The sequence below is a fragment of the Rana temporaria genome, chromosome 1 (assembly GCF_905171775.1).
Source record: "Rana temporaria chromosome 1, aRanTem1.1, whole genome shotgun sequence".
Lineage (NCBI taxonomy): Eukaryota > Metazoa > Chordata > Amphibia > Anura > Ranidae > Rana > Rana temporaria.
Genome location: NC_053489.1, coordinates 465833211 through 465851920, shown reverse-complemented (window position 1 = coordinate 465851920; position 18710 = coordinate 465833211).

Sequence of the window (18710 nt, the reverse complement as noted above, 5' to 3'; positions counted from 1 at the left end):
CGTTAGGTTTCAGGTTCTGGGCGGCCTGAGTATTAATTTTTAATTTGTCTGCGACTGCAGGTGGCTCGGCCCTCTTATTAGGGAGGGAGAAGGGGGGGGGGAGTTCTGGGCCAGTTTAGGATGTTTTTGGTTTAAATGGGCGATCAGGGGAATTGGGAGTCGTTTCTAGTTTTGTTGATCTGAAGTAGTTTCTGTCATGGTGTTTTTGTTTGTTCCAATTATTTTAGGGCATGTCTCAAGCAGCGGACATTGAGGATTTCGCCTCCGTTTCCCCTTCTTTAGCGAGGGGGTCAGATCAGGGCGTCACGCCTTCCCTGAGATCCTGGACCGTTCCAAGGTTGATCGCGGAGTTGCGGCTCAGGGGCATTGCTCACCCGGCATCAGCGCGCAAAGCAGAACTTTTTAGACTGTTGTTCCCCTCCTCTGCAAGTTCTGTGCCATGGCCACATCCCTTACTCAGATTCATTCCACCCTCAGCTCTCTGGCGTGCTGGTTTCAGGATTTAAGGGCCAGGGTGGAGGTTCTGGAGGCCAGTCCAACTCCTGCCCCGGTGGATCTGGCTGTTCCTGGGGTCTCGGCAGGGCCAGAGGTCCCCACGGTTCCTGGGCCTTCACTGTCAAGTACCAGTTCCGGTGTCCCTTCTGTCACCCCAGGCCATTTCATTCCAGGGAGCATCAGTAAAGACATTCTCGATGGGAAGGATGTCAACCTGGCGTCCTTGTTGATAGCCGCTCACGATGTGGCTGACATACGCCTGTGGGAACTTTCAGTCATCATTAAATCCAGGGACCACAGGTTAAACCGCAAGCTCTCCATCCCTGAGTTTGTGTTGGCATTCAGTATGTTCAGGGACATTGTCTGTTCTGCAAGTCCCCAAAGGAGAGAGGAATTGGATCACTACCTCTATGCGGTGGTGGAGTTGGGTCACAAGTTCGGGGGCACAGCGTTTTATGATTACCACCGATCATTCTCCGCTAAAGCCTCCGCCTTGTTGGCCCAGCATCAGGTGGTTGCACTCTGGAGCAGGATAGATACGGAGCTGTTCTGCCGTCATTTTGCGGGGTTGAGGTCACCGGTTTGCGCCACCTGCTAATCATCATCGCACACGGCTTATTGGTTTCCCAACACGGAATCTCCGGTTCTTCCAGGCACTTCCCTGCGCTTTCCACGGTTCACTACCAGCACCTACTCAGGCTGCTACCGTAGACAAATTGGGTCGGCCCATTCAGTATCTGGGGAGATCACCTATTTGCAATAACAGCTGACTGAGCCGCATCAATGTCGGGTTTCTGCAGGACTGCTTGTCCTCTCACCCTTCCACTGAGTTATGTCCCTTTTTGGTATAAGCTTTCACACGGGGTTTCCACACCGGTTTCATCAATTTGCCTTTAGACACATTCGAGAGTCCCAATCTCAAATCTTGTGGTGTGGATGTGGGGGCGGTAGACGTGTTACTCCAGTCTGAACTTGACAAGGGGTTCATCATCTGTCCTTTTCCTGTGTCTTCATTTCAGTTCTGGAGGGTCAATCCTCTGGCATTGGTCAATAAATTAAATTACATTTCTAATAAATTAAGATTGATTTATGACTTGTCCGCCCCTCATTGCTCCGCTGTGCCTAGCCTAAATTAATTGATCCCATCTGAAGAATTTTCCTTAAATTATGCGTCCGTAGATCAGGCCATCCAACAGATCATCAAGGTAGGGCAGGGGGCTTGGCTGTCCAAAGCAGACATAGCCGACGCTTTCAAACTCCTCCCGGTCAAGCCGTCACTCTGGCAGTGGCATGGGGTAAAGTGGAGGCAGGCCCGGATTGGCCATAGGGCAAACTGGGCATTTGCCTGGTGGGCCGCGGCCGCCGGGCCGCTGTTCTGGCTTGTGGGGCCAAGGCAGGCTGCTCTTTAAGCCAGCGCCAGTCCTCCGACCTTTCCGCGGCCACCCGGCTGCCAGTTCAGCCACAGGCTCAGGCTTCGGCATAAGCAGCTCCTGAAGGGGGAGGGACTAGATGCGACACCGCCAGTATAGTTCAGCCGTTGGTGCCGGGGGGCGTGACCAGGAAGGGAGAGGAGCCTGCTAAAGCCTGTTCTGCCGATGGGATCTCTCAGAGAAAACGTAAGTGCGGCCCCTATAACCTGAATAGGAGGAGCGATGGGGTGACTGCATATAGAAGAATCATTTTCTCCATCATCCTCCCGCGGTCTCTGAATGCCTGCTTCTGCTCCTCTCCCTCTCGCAGGCATTCAGGTATTGTGGGAAGAAGATGGAGAGAATGATTCTTCTATATGCAGCCACCCCACTGCTCCTTCTATCATGCTTATCTCTGCTGCCCCCACAGTGCTCTCTACCCCCCCCAGTGCTCTCTACCCCCCACAGTGCTCTCTACCCCCCCAGTGCTCTCCACCTCCCCCATGCTCTCTGCTGCCGCCTGCCTCTCTTCCTGTGCTCTGCACCTCCCCTTGTGCTCTCCACCTCCCCCATGCTCTCCACTGCCCCCTGTGCCCTCCACTTCTCCCCCAGTGCTATGCAGCCCCCCCGTGCTCTTCACCTCCCCCATGCTCTAGGCTGCCCCCCTGTACCCTTCACCTCTCCCCTTGTGCTTTTTTCCTCCCCCTGTGCTCTCCACCTCCCTACATGCTCTACGGTCTCCCCCTGTGCCCTCTGCCTCTCCCCCTGTGCTCTTCACCTCCCCCAATGCTCTCCAGTGCTCTCTAGCCCCCCCCAGTGCTCTCCACCTCCCCCATGCTCTCCACCTCCCTCCTGTGCTCTCCACCTCCCCCATGGTCTACGCTGCCCCCCTGTGCCCTCTGTCTCTCCTCCTCCCCCTGTGCTCTCCACCTCCCCCTGTGCTCTTCACCTCCCCCAATGCTCTCTAGCCCCCCCCCCCAGTGCTCTCCAGCCTCACCTTCTCTCCACCTCCCTCCTGTGTTCTCCACCTCCCCCATGCTCTACGCTGCCCCCTGTGCCCTCCGCCTCTCCCCCTGTGCTCTCCACCTCCCCCTGTGCTCTTTTAAATTCCCCCAAATTCTCTCCAGCCCCCCCCAGTGCTCTCTATCACCCCCAGTGCTCTCTATCCCTCCCAGTGCTCTCCAGCCCCCCTCTTCTCTCCACCTCCCTCCTGTGCTCTCTACCTCCCCCCATGCTCTACGCTGCCCCCTATGCCCTCTATCTCTCCCCCTGTGCTCTCCACCTCCCCCATGCTCTACGCTTCCCCCCTGTGCCCTTTGCCTCTCCCCCTGTGCTTTCCAGCCCCCCAGTGCTCTTTAACACCCAAGCCCAGTGCTCTCCACCTCCCCCCATGCTCTATGCTGCCCCCCTGTGCCCTCCGTCTTTCCCCCTGTGCTCTCCACCTTCCCAATGCTCTACGCTGCCCCCCTGTGCCCTCCACCTCTCCCCCTGTGCTTTTCACCTCCCCCTGTGCTCTCCATCTCCCCCATGCTCTATGCTGCCCCCTGTGCCATCTGCCTCTCCCCCTGTGCTCTCCACCTCCCCCTGTGCTCTTTTCAATTCCCCCTAATTCTCTCCAGCCCCCCCAGTGCTCTCTATCCCCCCAGTGCTCTCCAGCCCCCCAGTGCTCTCCACCTCCCCCCATGCTCTACGCTGCCCCCTATACCCTCTGTCTCTCCCCCTGTGCTATCCACCTCCCCTATGCTCTACGCTTCCCCCTGTGCCCTCTCCCTCTCCCCCAGTGCTTTCTAGCCCCCACTGTGCTCTCCAGCCCCCCTGTGCTCTCCACCTCCCCCATGCTCTACGCTGTCCCCTGTACCCTCTGCCTCTCCCCCAGTGCTCTCTAGCCCCCCTGTGCTCTCCACCTCCTCCCATGCTCTCTGTTGCCCCCTTGTGCCCTACGCCTCTTCCCCAGTACTCTCCAGCCCCCCCATTGATCTTCACCTACCCCCTGTACTCTCCACCTTCTCCCATGCCCTCTGCTGCCCGCTCTGTGCCCTTCTCCTTTCCCCAGTGATCTTCGCCTCCCCCAGTGATCTTTGCCTCCCCCAGTGATCTCCACTTCCCCCATGTGCTCTTCACCCCTGTGCTCTCCTGCCCTCCCTGTGCTCTCTGCCCCACCCTGTGTTTTTGCTTCCCCCTGTGCTCTCCAACCCCCCACTCCCTGTGCTCTCCAGGCCTCCATGCTCTCCAGCCCCCTTGTGCTCTCCTCTTCCTCCCTGTGTTCTCTGCCTCCCCCCTGTGCTCTCTGCCCCCCCTCATGCTCTCCGCCTCCCCCGTGCTCTCACCCCACCCCATGTTCTCAAGGTTCTTCCCGGTGCTCTCTGCCCCCCCTGCACTTTCCCTGTCCCCTCGCCCCCTGCACCTTTGCAGGGTTTCCCTCTCCCCTCTCCCGGGGGATCCGTCAGGATGAAGAGTGGAGAAGGGGCTGGTTAGGATGTCATGGGCTGCTCATTCCAAAATTCCCGGGCCTATTTTTTGTCCCAGTCCGGGCCTGAGTGGAGGGATTCGTACTATTTTGCCACCAGACTCACCTTCGGGCCCAAGAGTAGTCCATGGTTATTCGATGTTTTTGCACAAGTGCTTGAGTGGATTCTCGTCCATGTGGAGCGGTGTCATGAGGTCATTCATTACCTGGATGACTTCCTCCTCATTGAGAGTCCCCATAGATTTGCAGAAGTTGCTGGCTGTTTTTTCGGCACTCAATGTGCCACTGGCAACAAAGAAGTTGGAGGGCCCGGCGTCGGCACCCACTTTTTTTCGGATTATTTTGGACACCGATGCCATGCAGGCCAAGCTTCCAGGTGACAAGCTTACCAGGATCAGGGAGTGCATTCATTCCTTTTTGGTCTCTCAGGTCTGTACCAGGGTGGAGTTGTTGTCTCTCCTGGGCCTTCACAGTCTTTTTCCGTTTATATCGCTAAAAATATTAAATCGCAGAGGCAATCAAATACCATCAAAATAAATCGCTATTTGTGGGGGAAAAAAGGATGCAAATTTTGTTTGGGTACAACATTGTATGACCGCGCAATTACCAGTTAAACGGTGCAGTGCCAAATTGTAAAAAGTCCTCTGGTCATTAAGCAGCCTAATCTTCGTGGGGCTGAAGTGGTTAAATTAGATGTAAACCCAATAACTAAAATATCATTGAAAGTTACGAACAAACGAACGGCTGATGATCGAGTCAAACTTACATTCGACTCAAACATCCAGCCCATCCCTACTAATAAATAAGGCAAATATGCTACAAAGCAGAGAGCAACCAATCGGCAATCACCTTTCATTGATTTGACAACAGTGCACTAAAATCTGGTACCCATGGATGAGTTGTACTTTATACTTGCTAATTGCACTTTGTACTTTATTGAAGCCTCCAAGTCTATCTAGAGTAAGTTTTTTTCCCCCCTATTCTCAGCCAAGGTATATTTATTCTGATTTATCTTTCACCACTAGATGGAAACATTATGCTACCAAGAATAGCATTCCGCTGTAGCTGTTTTGTGCTGAACAACAGGTATAAATGAAAACCGTACACCTCTTACTATCCAATATCCGATATGACAGATGTACTTTAAAGCTGAAATCCAGGCAATGTCTAAAGAAGATTCAAACGCTAACTGAATGACATTTTGTTTGTTAAAGTACTGTGTATCATACAAAATTGCCATTTTGTTTTTTTACAATTTTTCCATCCTTAGTTCTGCTGGTCTCATACAGCCACAATTGACTCTGATGGTTGAATATCATTTTTCAGGGCAGGTCTCCTGATGATGATAAAAGTGGACCATGTCTGCATAATGTGTGTTAAAACACGTGACACGGTTACAACACAGTAGGACAACTGAGAGACAGTAAGGCCTCGTACACACCACCGGATCTATCCGCTGGGATTGAACCGCGGATCAGTTACAGTTGTTACCGGTTGTCTGTACGGCCTAGCGGATATTTATCCGCGGAGATTTCTCGGCCGGATCGATTTCAAGCGGATATAAATTTCTTAGCATGCTAAGAAATTTATCCGCTTGAATCGGGTCCAGCGGATTGATCCGGTGGTCTGTACAGACTCACCAAATCAATCCGTCCGCTCCCTTCCCTCGAATGCGTCGTAATGATTCGACGCATGCGTGGAAGTACTTACATTCCAGTGTTGCGCACGTTGCCACGTCATCATCGCAGCACGTCACCGCGGATGAATTCCGCGCGGATTTTGATCCAAATCCGGAGGAGGAATCTCTGCTGGAAACGGTCCGGCAGACCGTTTCCAGCGGAGATCCCCTTGTGTGTACGGGGCCTTAGAGAGCCTTGTCACACTAAAATAGAAAGTGCCCGATCAATGAATTTCATGGCAAAATCACCAGATAATATTAAATTGAAATTTGTAGATTTAAAAATATTGAAAATGTCATTATTACCTTAACATGTAAACGCTTTTAGTTATTGGGTTTACATCTAATTTAAATGCACATATTTGAACTGTTTACTTCACAAAAGAAGTATTATTATTTTTTTCAAACAGATGTGATCGATGCTCTCCTGCCAGACAGATCTGCATCTGCATTGGATCTGCATTGCAGCAGAATCACAGCTTGATCCAGAAAACATGCCCACTGTTGATTGGACAATGAAGGAGCAGCAGTATACTGATATAGCTGGATTCAGGTACATTGCCGCATCTTTGCGGCGGCCTAGCGTATCGTATTTACACTACGCCGCCGTAAGTTAGCTAGGCAAGTACCGTATTCACAAAGTACTTGCCTGCTAAGTTACGGCGGCGTAGCATAAATGGGGCCGGCGTAAGCGCGCCTAATTCAAATTAGGCTGAGGGGGCGTGTTTTATGTTAATGGGGGGTGACCTGACGTGATTGACGTTTTTTACGAACGGCGCATGCGCCGTCCGTGTACATATGCCAGTGTGCATTGCGACAAAGTACGCCGCAAGGACGTATTGGTTTCGACGTGGACGTAAATTACGTCCAGCCCTATTCACGGACGACTTACGCAAACGACGTAAAATTTTCAAATTTCGACACGGGAACGACGACCATACTTAACATTACTAGTCCAGCTATTTGATGGAATAACTTTACGCCTGAAAATGCCTTACGTAAACGGCGTATCTTTACTGCGACGGGCGCACGTATGTTCGTGAATAGGCGTATCTAGTGATTTACATATTCTACGCCGAACTCAATGGAAGCGCCACCTAGCGGCCAGCCTAAATATTGCACCCTAAGATAGGACGGCTTGCGCCGTCCTATCTTAGATTTAAGTGTATGTCAGTTTGAGAATACACTTAAACTTAGGACGGTGCAGATTCTGAGTTAGGTCGGCATATCTACTGATACGCCGGCCTAACTCTCTCTGAATCCACCTAATATTATCACTCTGGTTACTTTTAGGTAGATTCAGGTACAATGGCTGAAAGTTACGGCGGCGTAGCGTAGCCTGTTTAGGCTACACCGCTGTAAATTAGCTAGGCTAGTATTGATTCTCAATATACTTACCTGCTAATTTATGGCAGTGTAGCCTAAAACGAGCGGGCGTAAGGGCGCCTAATTCAAATGGGTTGGGGGGGGCGTGTTTCATGGTAATGAGGCTTGACCTCACGCTTCCCAGTGTGCATTGCGGCTAAGTATGCCATACGGGCCTATTGATTTCGACGTGGACGTAAACTACGTAAATCCCGATTCGCGGACGACTTACGCAAACGACGTAAAAATTTAGAAATTTCGCTGTGGGAACGGCAGCCATACTTAACATTACTATTCCACTAGAGCGGGGATAAGCAATTAGCGGACCTCCAGCTGTTGCCAAACTACAAGTCTCATCATGCCTCTGCCTCTGGGTGTCATGCTTGATGCTGTCAGAGTCTCGCTATGCCTCATGGGACTTGTAGTTTGGCAACATCTGGAGGTCCGCTAATTGCTTATCCCTGCGGACTAGAGCCTAGCACTAACTTTACGCGGCCAATCTCTTACGTAAACGGCGTAAAAGTACTGCGTCGGCCTGGCGTACGTTCGTGAATCGACGTATCCCCTCATTTACATAATCTATGCGGGCCGCAATGGAAGCGCCATCTAGCGGCCATCAGAAAAACAGCAATCTAAGATACGACGGTGCAAGCCGTCGTATCTTAGATATGTTTAAGCGTATCTCTGTTAGAGAATCCACTTAAACATAGGTCGGTGCAGATTCAGAGTTAGGTCGGCTTATCTGTAGATAAGCCGGCCTAACTCTTTCTGAATCTACCTATTTGTTTTTCGGTTGGCGTATGTTGCACTGCTACAGAGCAAGAAAGACCACAACATACAGGGATTAACAATGTAATACTGACATATAATCACACACATAGGTTGGACTTGTCTTTTTTTTTAACCCCCCCCACCTACTATGTAACTATGTAGCAGAGCTTCAGTGTCACACTAGTGATCTTGTTACTGGCAGCAACTTACCAGCAACAGAATTGTCAAATAAGCAAAGAGAAGACTCTTAGGCCCCGTACACACGACCAAACATGTATGCTGAAACTGGTCCACGGGCCAGTTTCAGCATACATGTTCGGTCGTGTGTGGGCGCGAGCAGGCCGAATTCCAGCAAACATTTGCCCGCCGGGCCTTTTCCCAGCGGGCAAATATTCCTGGACGTGTTTTAAAACCGTCAGCTGGAATCCTGCCCGCTCGGACATGTACGGTCGTCAGTACAGACCTACCGTACATGTCCAGGCGCCCGCCGTCCCTCGCATGCGTCGAATGACTTCGACGCATGCGTGGAAGCCTTTAAATGGCAGGCCCGCCCACGTCTCCGCGTCATCGCCGCGTCATCGTCGCGGCGACGACGCGGACACGCCCCGCGTATTGTTTACGCGCGGACTTCTGTACGATGGTGTGTACAACCATCGTACAGAAGCCCTCTGGCAGACATGTACGGTGAAAACGGTCCGACGGACCGCTTTCACCGTACATGTTTGTTCGTGTGTACCCGGCCTTATGCATTCTTATGAATTTCTGCTGGAATTTTTTTTTCGACGGACTTAGATAGAGAGCAGGTTTTCTATTTTTCAGACGGAAAAAAATTCCGATCGGAAAATCCGATCGTCTGTATGGAATTCCGACGCACTAAAAACCATGCATGCTCAGAATCAAGTACGAGACGGGAGCGCTCGGTCTGGTAAAACTATCGTTCGTAATAGAGATAGCACATTCATCACGCTGCAAATTCTGGGATCTTTTAATGCAGCGCATTCTTTTGTTCTTTATAATGCTAGAATAATTAAGTTTTTTTGCTGCTGATATTCACACAGAGTTCAGACAAACGTATTTCTTTATTTTTTCTCATGATCTCATGAATAATCTTTTATTTTTTTAAAGCCAGATCTCCATAATAATCTTTAGAATTTTTTTTATAGTCATCTATTTTTTTATTTGTTTTAATCAAGATCTTTTTTTGGGGGATTTTTTTTTCTAGTGATCTTCATATTTTTTTTTTGTCAAGTTACCCAACGACATTATTATCTTGTATTTTTTTAACCTCAAGGAGGTTGGTTGGTGTCCCTTGTTAATTTGACATTGTATTTTTGAAATATACCTGCCTGCCTGCCTACTCACAACCAAACTGTCCTATTTGAAGAAAAATACATATGCAAGTATTTTCAGAAAAGAAAATCCATTTATTATGGGTCATAACAAAATAAAGAGGAAGGCAACACTGGAGAAACTGATGGGATTTGCAAAGCCTTTGGACCACAGGGCAGACATCAACTCTGTGGAAAAAAAAATTGGTAGCTTGAGAAGTCCATATAATAGGGAGCACAATCTGGTCCAGGACTCCGAGAGATCAGGAACAGCAGATGACATATATGTCCCCAGTCTGTGGTACTACTGTAACAGCCTGCGTCTTCTGTCAAACCAGACTGAAACCAGGTCATCACTTCCTTGCAGTCTTCCCTGCACCCTTCCTTGCAGCGTTCCCTCCACGCTTCACTGCACGCTTCCTTGGAGGCTGTGGCTCTGGTGGTGGACTTGTGGCAGGAGAAGGAGTAGGATGGGCGAGCTTACATACTTGGCTGTTCTCAGTCAACTGGCCTCTCAACCCCCCTCTGAAGGGCCTGAGCAAAAATTCCCTCACAGAGGAGGCATTGGCCCTCCTCCAATCTCTGCAAGCTAGATAGCAGCCATAGGCCTCTTCAGCGTCAGGGGTTCTGAGGGCCTCACTAGCCTCCTTATTGAGGCCCAGTGCTGCCTCATCCACTTTCCTCCCCTTCCTGGGCCTTTTTGTTGGAAGGCAGGGGGAGGCACCTGGAATTGGGTGAGACCACTGGGCCTGGCCATCTCCTGGCTGCCCCTGGGCCTGGCCACCTCCTGGCTGATACTTACCCCCGCCTCCTCCTGCCTGCCACTTTCCAGAACCTCATCCTGGCTGAGGTCTCCCTGTGTATAAAAAAGGAACATAGTTTTTGGCTTATCAATCACACACAATTTTCAGCTCATGACTGTTGCAAATCGAATGTTAATAAATAGAAAAGACTATCATTCTGACCCCTGCATTTTTCATTCTTGTCCCAATCAATCTTGGCCACTACTGACTATTGATATGTCAGACACTTTTTGTTAAATCATTAATTTGTTATCAATGATAACATCTAATTAACATCAGTAATTATAGGACAATAAATATGGTAAAAAATACTATACCTGGCTCAAGCTGGGCTCATCCACTTCTTCCAGGATGGAAGGCCCAAGTGTTACGGGTGACGCTTGTTAGTTAGTTTGTTTTTTATAGTGCCAGGGCACCCACCGTTTATTACCCAATAAAGTTTTAACCCTCTGATCGCCCAGCGGTTGATATCGGTTAGGTTTTAGGGTCAGTTAGGGTCTGGGTAACCTCATGCTCAAGACCCCAAAAACTAAGCACCGCCTTCAGGCTTTCTAAGGGCGTACATTTTTGAATTCACTCCTTACTACAGATCACAGTTTCGAAGGCCATAAAATGCCAAGATATCACAAAACCCCCCCAAATGACCCCATTTTGGAAAGTAGACACCCCAAGCTATTTGCTTAGAGGCATGTTGAGTCCATGGAATATTTTATATTTTGCCACAAGTTGCGAGAAAATTACAAACATTTTTTTTTTTTTTTTGCACAAAGTTGTCACTAAATGATATATTGCTCAAACATGCAGTGGGCATATGTGAAATTACACCCTAAAATACATTCTGCTGCTTCTCCTGAGTATGGGGATACCACATGTGTGGGACTTTTTGGGAGCCAAGCGTGTACGGGGCCCCGAAAATCAATCACCGCCTTGGATTTCTAAGGGCGTACATTTTTGATTTCACTCCTCACTACCTATCACCGTTTCGAAGGCCATAAAATGCCAAAATAGCACAAAACCCCCTGAAATTACCCAATTTTAGAAAGTAGACACCCCAGGCTATTTGCTGAGAGGTTTGTGAGTATTTTGCAGCTCATTTGTTTTTGAAAATAAAGAAAGAAAATAAAAATGTATTTTTTTTATTTTTTCAATATTCAAAACTTTGTGACAAAAAGCGAGATCTGCAATACATTATAATCTGCTAGGATTATGTTACTGTATCAAACCATTTCACCTCAGTTTTGTCCCCAGTGCTTTGTCTAGTGCCACGCCTGCATTTTTAAAAAATTTTCTGCCTGGAAACTTGAGAACGTCCATAGCATCCAAAAAGCTTTCCTTGGGGTCAAAAGCAGTTGTATACCAGCTAGAAAACAGTGATAGTGAATTAGAATCACGTGCAGATTTGAGCTATAGTGATTTGTTCGGAAATTCGTCATCAAACTCTAAAGGTGAAGACATTGACGATATTGCGACTGAGCTCAGTGATGTGCGAACTTGGTGCTTTATTGACTGTGGTACAGCTCAGGTAGCGCCCCCAAGATTCCGATTTTCTGAAGTATCTGGTATGAACGTAGACGTTGAACACGACAACCGCTTGGCATACTTACAATTTTTTTTGACCGATGAGGTTATTGAAAAAAAAGTTACTGAGACAAACCGGTACAAAGAGCAACAATTAGCTACTATGCATCAGAAGTTCCCAAGAAGCAGAAAGTGGGAACCAGTGACCAAAGATGACATATGGAAATTTCTGGGACTAATACTTCAGATAGTGGTGGGGAAACTCATGCAGAAGTGATATTAGACAACTAATAAATTGCTTGTCACTCCATTCTTTGGCACGGTCATGTCAGAGTACAGAGTGTCCCTGATCATGAAATATTTACATTTTGAAAACAAAGTATTTGATGAAACTACTCATCCTGCATCAAAACTAAAGAAAATTTGGGAAGTATCTCAAATGCTTCTAAAGAATTTCGAAGCGAGCTATGTGCCAGAAAGAGATATCAGCATAGATGAAAGTCTAATGGCCTACAAGGGAAGGCTCAGCTGGGTACAATACATTGCATCAAAGAGAGCACGATTTAGGGTAAAATCCTGCATGCTATGCAAATCGTCAACTGGCTACATTTGGAATTCAGTCATATACACTGGAAAAGGAACAAAATTCAATCCAAAATACAGCAACTATGGAATGGCAACATCTTCTGTTCTTTCACTCATTGAGCCATTGCTTAATCAGGACTCTTGAGTAACACCCGACCAAACTTTTATATGTCTCCTGAACTTTATGAGTTTCTTTTGCAAAACAAAACAGATGCCTATGCAACTGTTAGGGCTAACCTGCGTGACATTCCGCCAATGTTTGGCAATAAGAAGCTGAAGACTGGAGAAATGGTTGCCTGGCAGAAAGGAAAAAGGATGGCACTGCGATGGCATGACAAGAAAGATGTGTGTCTAATGAGTATAGTTCATAATACCTCCACCGTTATGGTAGGCACAAAAGGTGGGAAAGAAATCAAGAAGCCACAAGTAGTGATAGACTACAATAACACCATGGGAGGTGTTGACAGAGCTGACCAAGCAATGACATTCTACCTAGCAATGAGGAAACAGCAGGAGTACTACAAGAAGATCTTCAGGTATCTTCTTGAGCAGGGGTCTCCAAACTTTTCAAACAAAGGGACAGTTTATTGTCTTTCAAGCCCCATGCACACTATTGTTTTCCTGCAGGTTTTTGTCTTCAGGTTAACCAAAACCATGTAGTGCAAGGGCCTGCCTGATTGCATACAAATTGAAACTCTTAAGGTTTGACCTTATATTAGATGGTTTTGGTAAACCTGAAGACAAAAACCTGCAGGAAAACTGATAGTGTGTATGGGGCTTTAGACTTTAGAAGGGCCAGATTGTGGCCAGCGGGGGCAGAAAATGTCCTGGGCCCGGCATCAGTGAGAATAAATATGGCCTCAGGGTTGGTGGTCAGTAGGAGGAGGAGTAGTGACCCTATTAGTAGGAGGAATAGTATCCCATCATTGGTATCAGTGGAAGAAATAGTGCCTCCTTGTTGGTGTCGGTGGAAGGAATAGTACCTCATATCAGTGAGAGGATTAGTGCCAGAGGGCCGGATAAAGGCTAGCAAAGGGCCACATCTGGCCCTCGGGCCACAGTTTGGAGACCCCTGTTCTTGAGCAATGCTTGTGGAATGCCTACATTCTGCTCAAAAAAGAGTAACAAGCCTGTGATTCATTCTGACTTTGTTTGGAAAGTTGCCGAATGTATCTTTGTGAACCAGCAAACACCATCAATGGCTGTGAATAGACCTGAACGTCGTGCTGTTGGCGTTGTCAATATGCAGTGTCTAGTATTACAGTGACTTGTAATATTGCACCCTTGTTTGGACAAATTGTTGCGTTTTTGGTTTAAGTACATTATTGAATAAAATGTATTATTATTTTTTATAATTATTTATAGTTATTTATTATATCATAATTTATGATTTTGTGTTTCAAACTTTATCATACCCAGGATGTCTACTAGACTCTTGTTTGGACAGATTTAAGTGTGTTATTCCTAAAAATTACAGGCCTACAATATAAAGCAACAAATTTCCATGCAAAACAATCTGTCGCTTTGACATTCAAAAATACTAACATAATCAGACCGCCAGGGGGGTTAAAGTATAACTAAATGCAAAACATTTTTTAGTTTAGGATAGAGTGGAGAGGAATTAGAACATTGCTGTCTGTGCCCCTATTAAAGTTTCATCCTGTTAAAGTGGTAGTAAACCGCAGAAAAAAAAAATGGGCCCCGGGCAGATTAAGTCATAATGTGTTAGTATGCACCACATACTAGCACATTATGACAGACTTATCTGAAAATGAAGCCCTCCAGCAACAGGCTGTCACCGCTGTAGGCGTTTCCATCTTCACCGGTCTTCCTTCCGGGTTCACAGGCTTTGGCAGTATGAATGGCTTAGCCAAGATGAAGTCATGCACAGGAGTGACTGTATACGGCACAACGCTCTGAAGGAACCACACAGGTATGTCGTTTCTTCAGAGAGCATGTACCGATGACATCACCGGCTTCTTCTAAAGTAAATATCTCCTAAACAATATTTACAGTATCTTTAATAATAAGGCTTACCCAGGGGCGGACTGACCATTAGGGCACTCGGGCATGGATGGCCAGCCTCAGTAAAACCAGGGACAGTATGTAAAAATATGTATATTTTTACATCTATCCCTGATATGTCCTTTAACGACATCATTTTGCTGTATAAATCGTGAGACTATAGCTGTTCCGCCTCTGTACTGTCTCCTCAGCCAATGGGAACATAGTGTACACGCCCCTTCCCCTCCCGCAGTTTATTTGATTTTAGAGCAGGAGATTGCCGACAGCTGGAGGAGAGGAGAGGAAGGAGGAGACACAGCCTGCAGTGTGGGAACTGGCTGCAGTGTGCCTGAAGATAAGCTTGCTGAGCAGAACTGAGTTTATTTTTGTCACTGGCTTACCCTGGAGAGCAGGGGGGAGGGGGAGGATGTGTTTTTCCTCTAGAATGACTCCTCCTGTCTATGAAGCTGATAGATCGATTTTCTGTGTGAGAAGTGCCATGCTTATGGTTATGGAGGAAGGAGGTTCTGAATTTCTCCCCCAATCTCTGCTACCCTACCTACTCAGCTGCCCACCAATACACAGGCACAGTCCCCTCCTCTGCTGCATTACCACCTAATGTGTCTGTGAGATGGGGGCAGCAGTGTGTTCAATCAGGCTGATTTTGGGGGGAAAGTGCTGGTGTATGTCTAGGTCTATGTGTATATATGTATACTGTGTGACTGTGTATACTGTGTGTCTATGTGTATATATGTATAATGTGTGTGTATATATATATATATATATATATATATATATATATATATATATATATATAGGCCGAAATTAACAAAGCACTTGCGCCGACGTATCTCGAGATACGTTGCGTAAGTGCAAATATGCGCCGTCGGATCTGTGCGCCTGACTCAGAAACTAAGATACGCCTGAAAATAGGCTTCATCCGACCGACGTAACTTGCCTACGCCGGCGTAGAGTGGGCGCATATTTACGCAGGTCATATTTGGCGCTCCCATTGATTTTCTATTCACATATGCAAATGAGGGAGATACGCCGATTCACGAACGTACGTCTGTCCGACGCAGTGCGCATAAAGTCATACGTCCGGCGCAAAGTTATGCCCCATAAAGGAGGTGTAACTCAGCAGCATCCATGCAAAGGGAACACAAGCCGACGTATTTTACGTAGGACGTGAATATGACTAGGTGTAGGTTATGTTCACGCCGTAGGCAGTGATCCGGCGTTTCTTAGGGAGTAGTTCCGACGTGATTCTGAGCATGCGCACTGGGATGCGTCCACGGGACGGCGCATGCGCCGTTCATTATACGTATCTGTCTGGCGCTCGGCCCATCATTTGCATGGGGTCACGCCTCATTTGCATGGCTCACGCCCACTTCCACATACGCCGGCTTATGCCTAGGAAACCCAGCGCAGTTTTGGCAGCACTGGCTTTGTGAATCAAGTGCTTGCCTCTCTGCGCTGCGTCGTCGTAGCGTAAAGGAGATACGCTACGGCGGCATATATATGCACCGATGTATGTGAATCTGGGCCCATAGTATGTATAATGTGCGTCTATGTGTATACTGTTCATTGGCGGTGCATCCATAAGGGGCACACGGGCGCCACCCCCTCTCTCCTCCACCTGTCTATGCATAGCATGAATCTTATCTATGGTCGCCACTGAACCCCCTATTCAGGTGTCCAGACCCTTTTTTGGTGCAGTGCACCTGGATTACAGTGGCGGGGGTGTTTTTTGGAAGCATCTGATTAGAGCCACAGGCTCTAATAGACACCCAAAAAGGTGAACAGCGGGCGCCATGCTGGGCATTCGGTCTTCACTCAGCTGTATGTTAGAAAAGTGAAGGAATTCGCTTTGCTAACACTAAACCGCCTCTCAGCCAATCAGGTGCTCGGGTCTGTTACCTATCACCTGATTGGCTGAAACGCCAGGCGCTGTGATAGAAGAAGACATCACGGACGTGCAGGATACCGCTGCTGAGACAGGCAAGTGCCGGGCGATGTACACTGGAAGCATTTGATGGGCACAGTGGCTGCGTTTGATGGGCACAGTGGCTGTGTTTGATGTTTTTTTTTTTTTTTTCAGTTTGTTTGCGCCCCCCAAAAAATTTGGAGCACCAAACGCCACTGGTGTCGATGTGTATATATAACTTTTACCCTTTAAAATCTCCATAGGCGATGTTTAAAAAATTCTACAGGTTGCATGTTTTGAGTTACAGAGGAGGTCTGGGGCTAGAATTATTGCTCTCACTCTACCAATCTTTTGTTTGAACACCACTTTCATATGCAGGCGCTACTCACGTATGCGTTCGCTTCTGCACGCGAGCTCGGCGGGACGGGACGCGTTTCTGGCTTCTAACTTTTTTAGCTGGTTCCTACATTCCAAGCAAATTTGTCAAACCCTGGTATAATGTGTGTGTGTGTGTGTGTATGTTTCATTTGTGCCTGCTGCTGCTAAACAGAAGTCTATCTAACAATCCCATGCCCGTGAATAATCCACTCATTGCCATTTGGAGGCAGCTGAATGGTTAAATGCTAGCTCGGCCTCAGATCAGGAAGTAGGGCAGATCTCGGTACCTGTGCGGTGATATCATGGCACACATCAAGCATGGCTTTTATTCACACGCCCCACTGCCTGATCTGAGACCAACCACAGCAGTTCACTATTCCGCTGGCTCTAAGGCCTTGTACACACGGTCGGACAAAACCGATGAGAATGGTCCGACGGTGGCCTGAAGTGGCCTGATGGTCTGATGTGCGTACACACCATCGTTTCAAAAACCGATCGGGTCAGAACGTGGTAACGTCAAACACACGACGTGCTGAATAAAACTAAGTTCAATGCTTCCAAGCATGCGTCGACTTGATTCTGAGCATGCGCGGGTTTTGAACCAATGCTTTTCTGTACTAACCATCGGTTTGGACCGATCGGGCAGCGGTCCATCGGTTTGGTTTTGAAGCATGTTTTACAATTTTGGACCGAAGGAAAACAGACCGATGGGCTATACACACGGTCGGTTTGGACCGATGAAACTGAACCTCGGTCCATTCTCATCGGTTTTGTCCGACCGTGTGTACGGGGCCTTAGACTCACTTGCGCAGTTCAGAGCCTGCAACAAGTGGATTTTTTTAATTTAAAGGCCTTTTCCTGCCAGCTGCCTGCCACACTATGCACTAAGGTGCAAAGGTGTGTGTGTAAGGGGACACTGATAGGTGATACACTGGGGGGGCTCTGCCATAAGGTAGGACTCTGCGGACTGTGATGTATAGAGAGAATGTTGGGACTTTGATGTAAGGGAGGACTCTGATGTGAGCGTGGCCCTCATCATGACTGCTGTACTCTATGTGTTATTTTGTTTGTTACTGGCATGTCGGCCACCTGTAAGCCTGGGGGCCCCATAATCTTCTATTGCCCGGGGGCCCCATGAGTTTTCAGTCCGCCCCTGGGCTTACCTATAGGTAAAAATCAACCAAGGGAGTTTAGTCCCACTTTAACCGCAACTCCTGTTCTCTGCACTGCCTTGAGAATAAGAACGGAAGAGATCAAAGACAAATGGGGTAACCGCGGGTTAGGATGGGACAGTGGCTCGATCTGCATCTGGACTGTGATCTGCCATTAAGTGATGCCCACTTTAGCTTATATAAGTGTAGCGTGTGCAACATGTTTTACAAAGCTTTTATTGAGCTTGAACAGCTTTGTTTAATGCAAAACTTCAGCCTAAAGGTGAAGTTCCACTTTATGTCCTCCTTCCCCTCCTGTACCACATTTGCCACATAATAATTTTTTTGGTGGAGAGGGTACCTAGTTTTGGGAGGTACTCCCTCCCACTTCCGCCCGGATTTCCTAGACAATCGAAGCAAAAGTACGCCTCCTCCTTCTGGGACACTTGACAGGTGCTGCAGGGTTTTGGAATGGGGGGGGGGGGATTGCTTGACTTGAGTACTGTCAAAAGATAAAGGGGTAAGTACTCACGCGCAATGCCCTAGAGTCAACTGACACTAACCAACACTGGGTGTTTTTCAGTGACTATGTAAAGGGGAGGAGCAGCAAGAGTGGTGTGACTCATAATGATTCACTAAACATAAAACAACCTGCAGTGTAAATTGTGTTTTAGCTGACTTTTTTATAATGAGAATATGATACTTTGCTGTAAATGGTCAAAATTACCAGTTTTCATGAAAGGTATATTCTTTAATCTGTATATAACATTCGTTATAGTCACAGGAAAAAAAAGGTTTTAAAAAAATTCTTCCTCAGCATTAATTACCCTG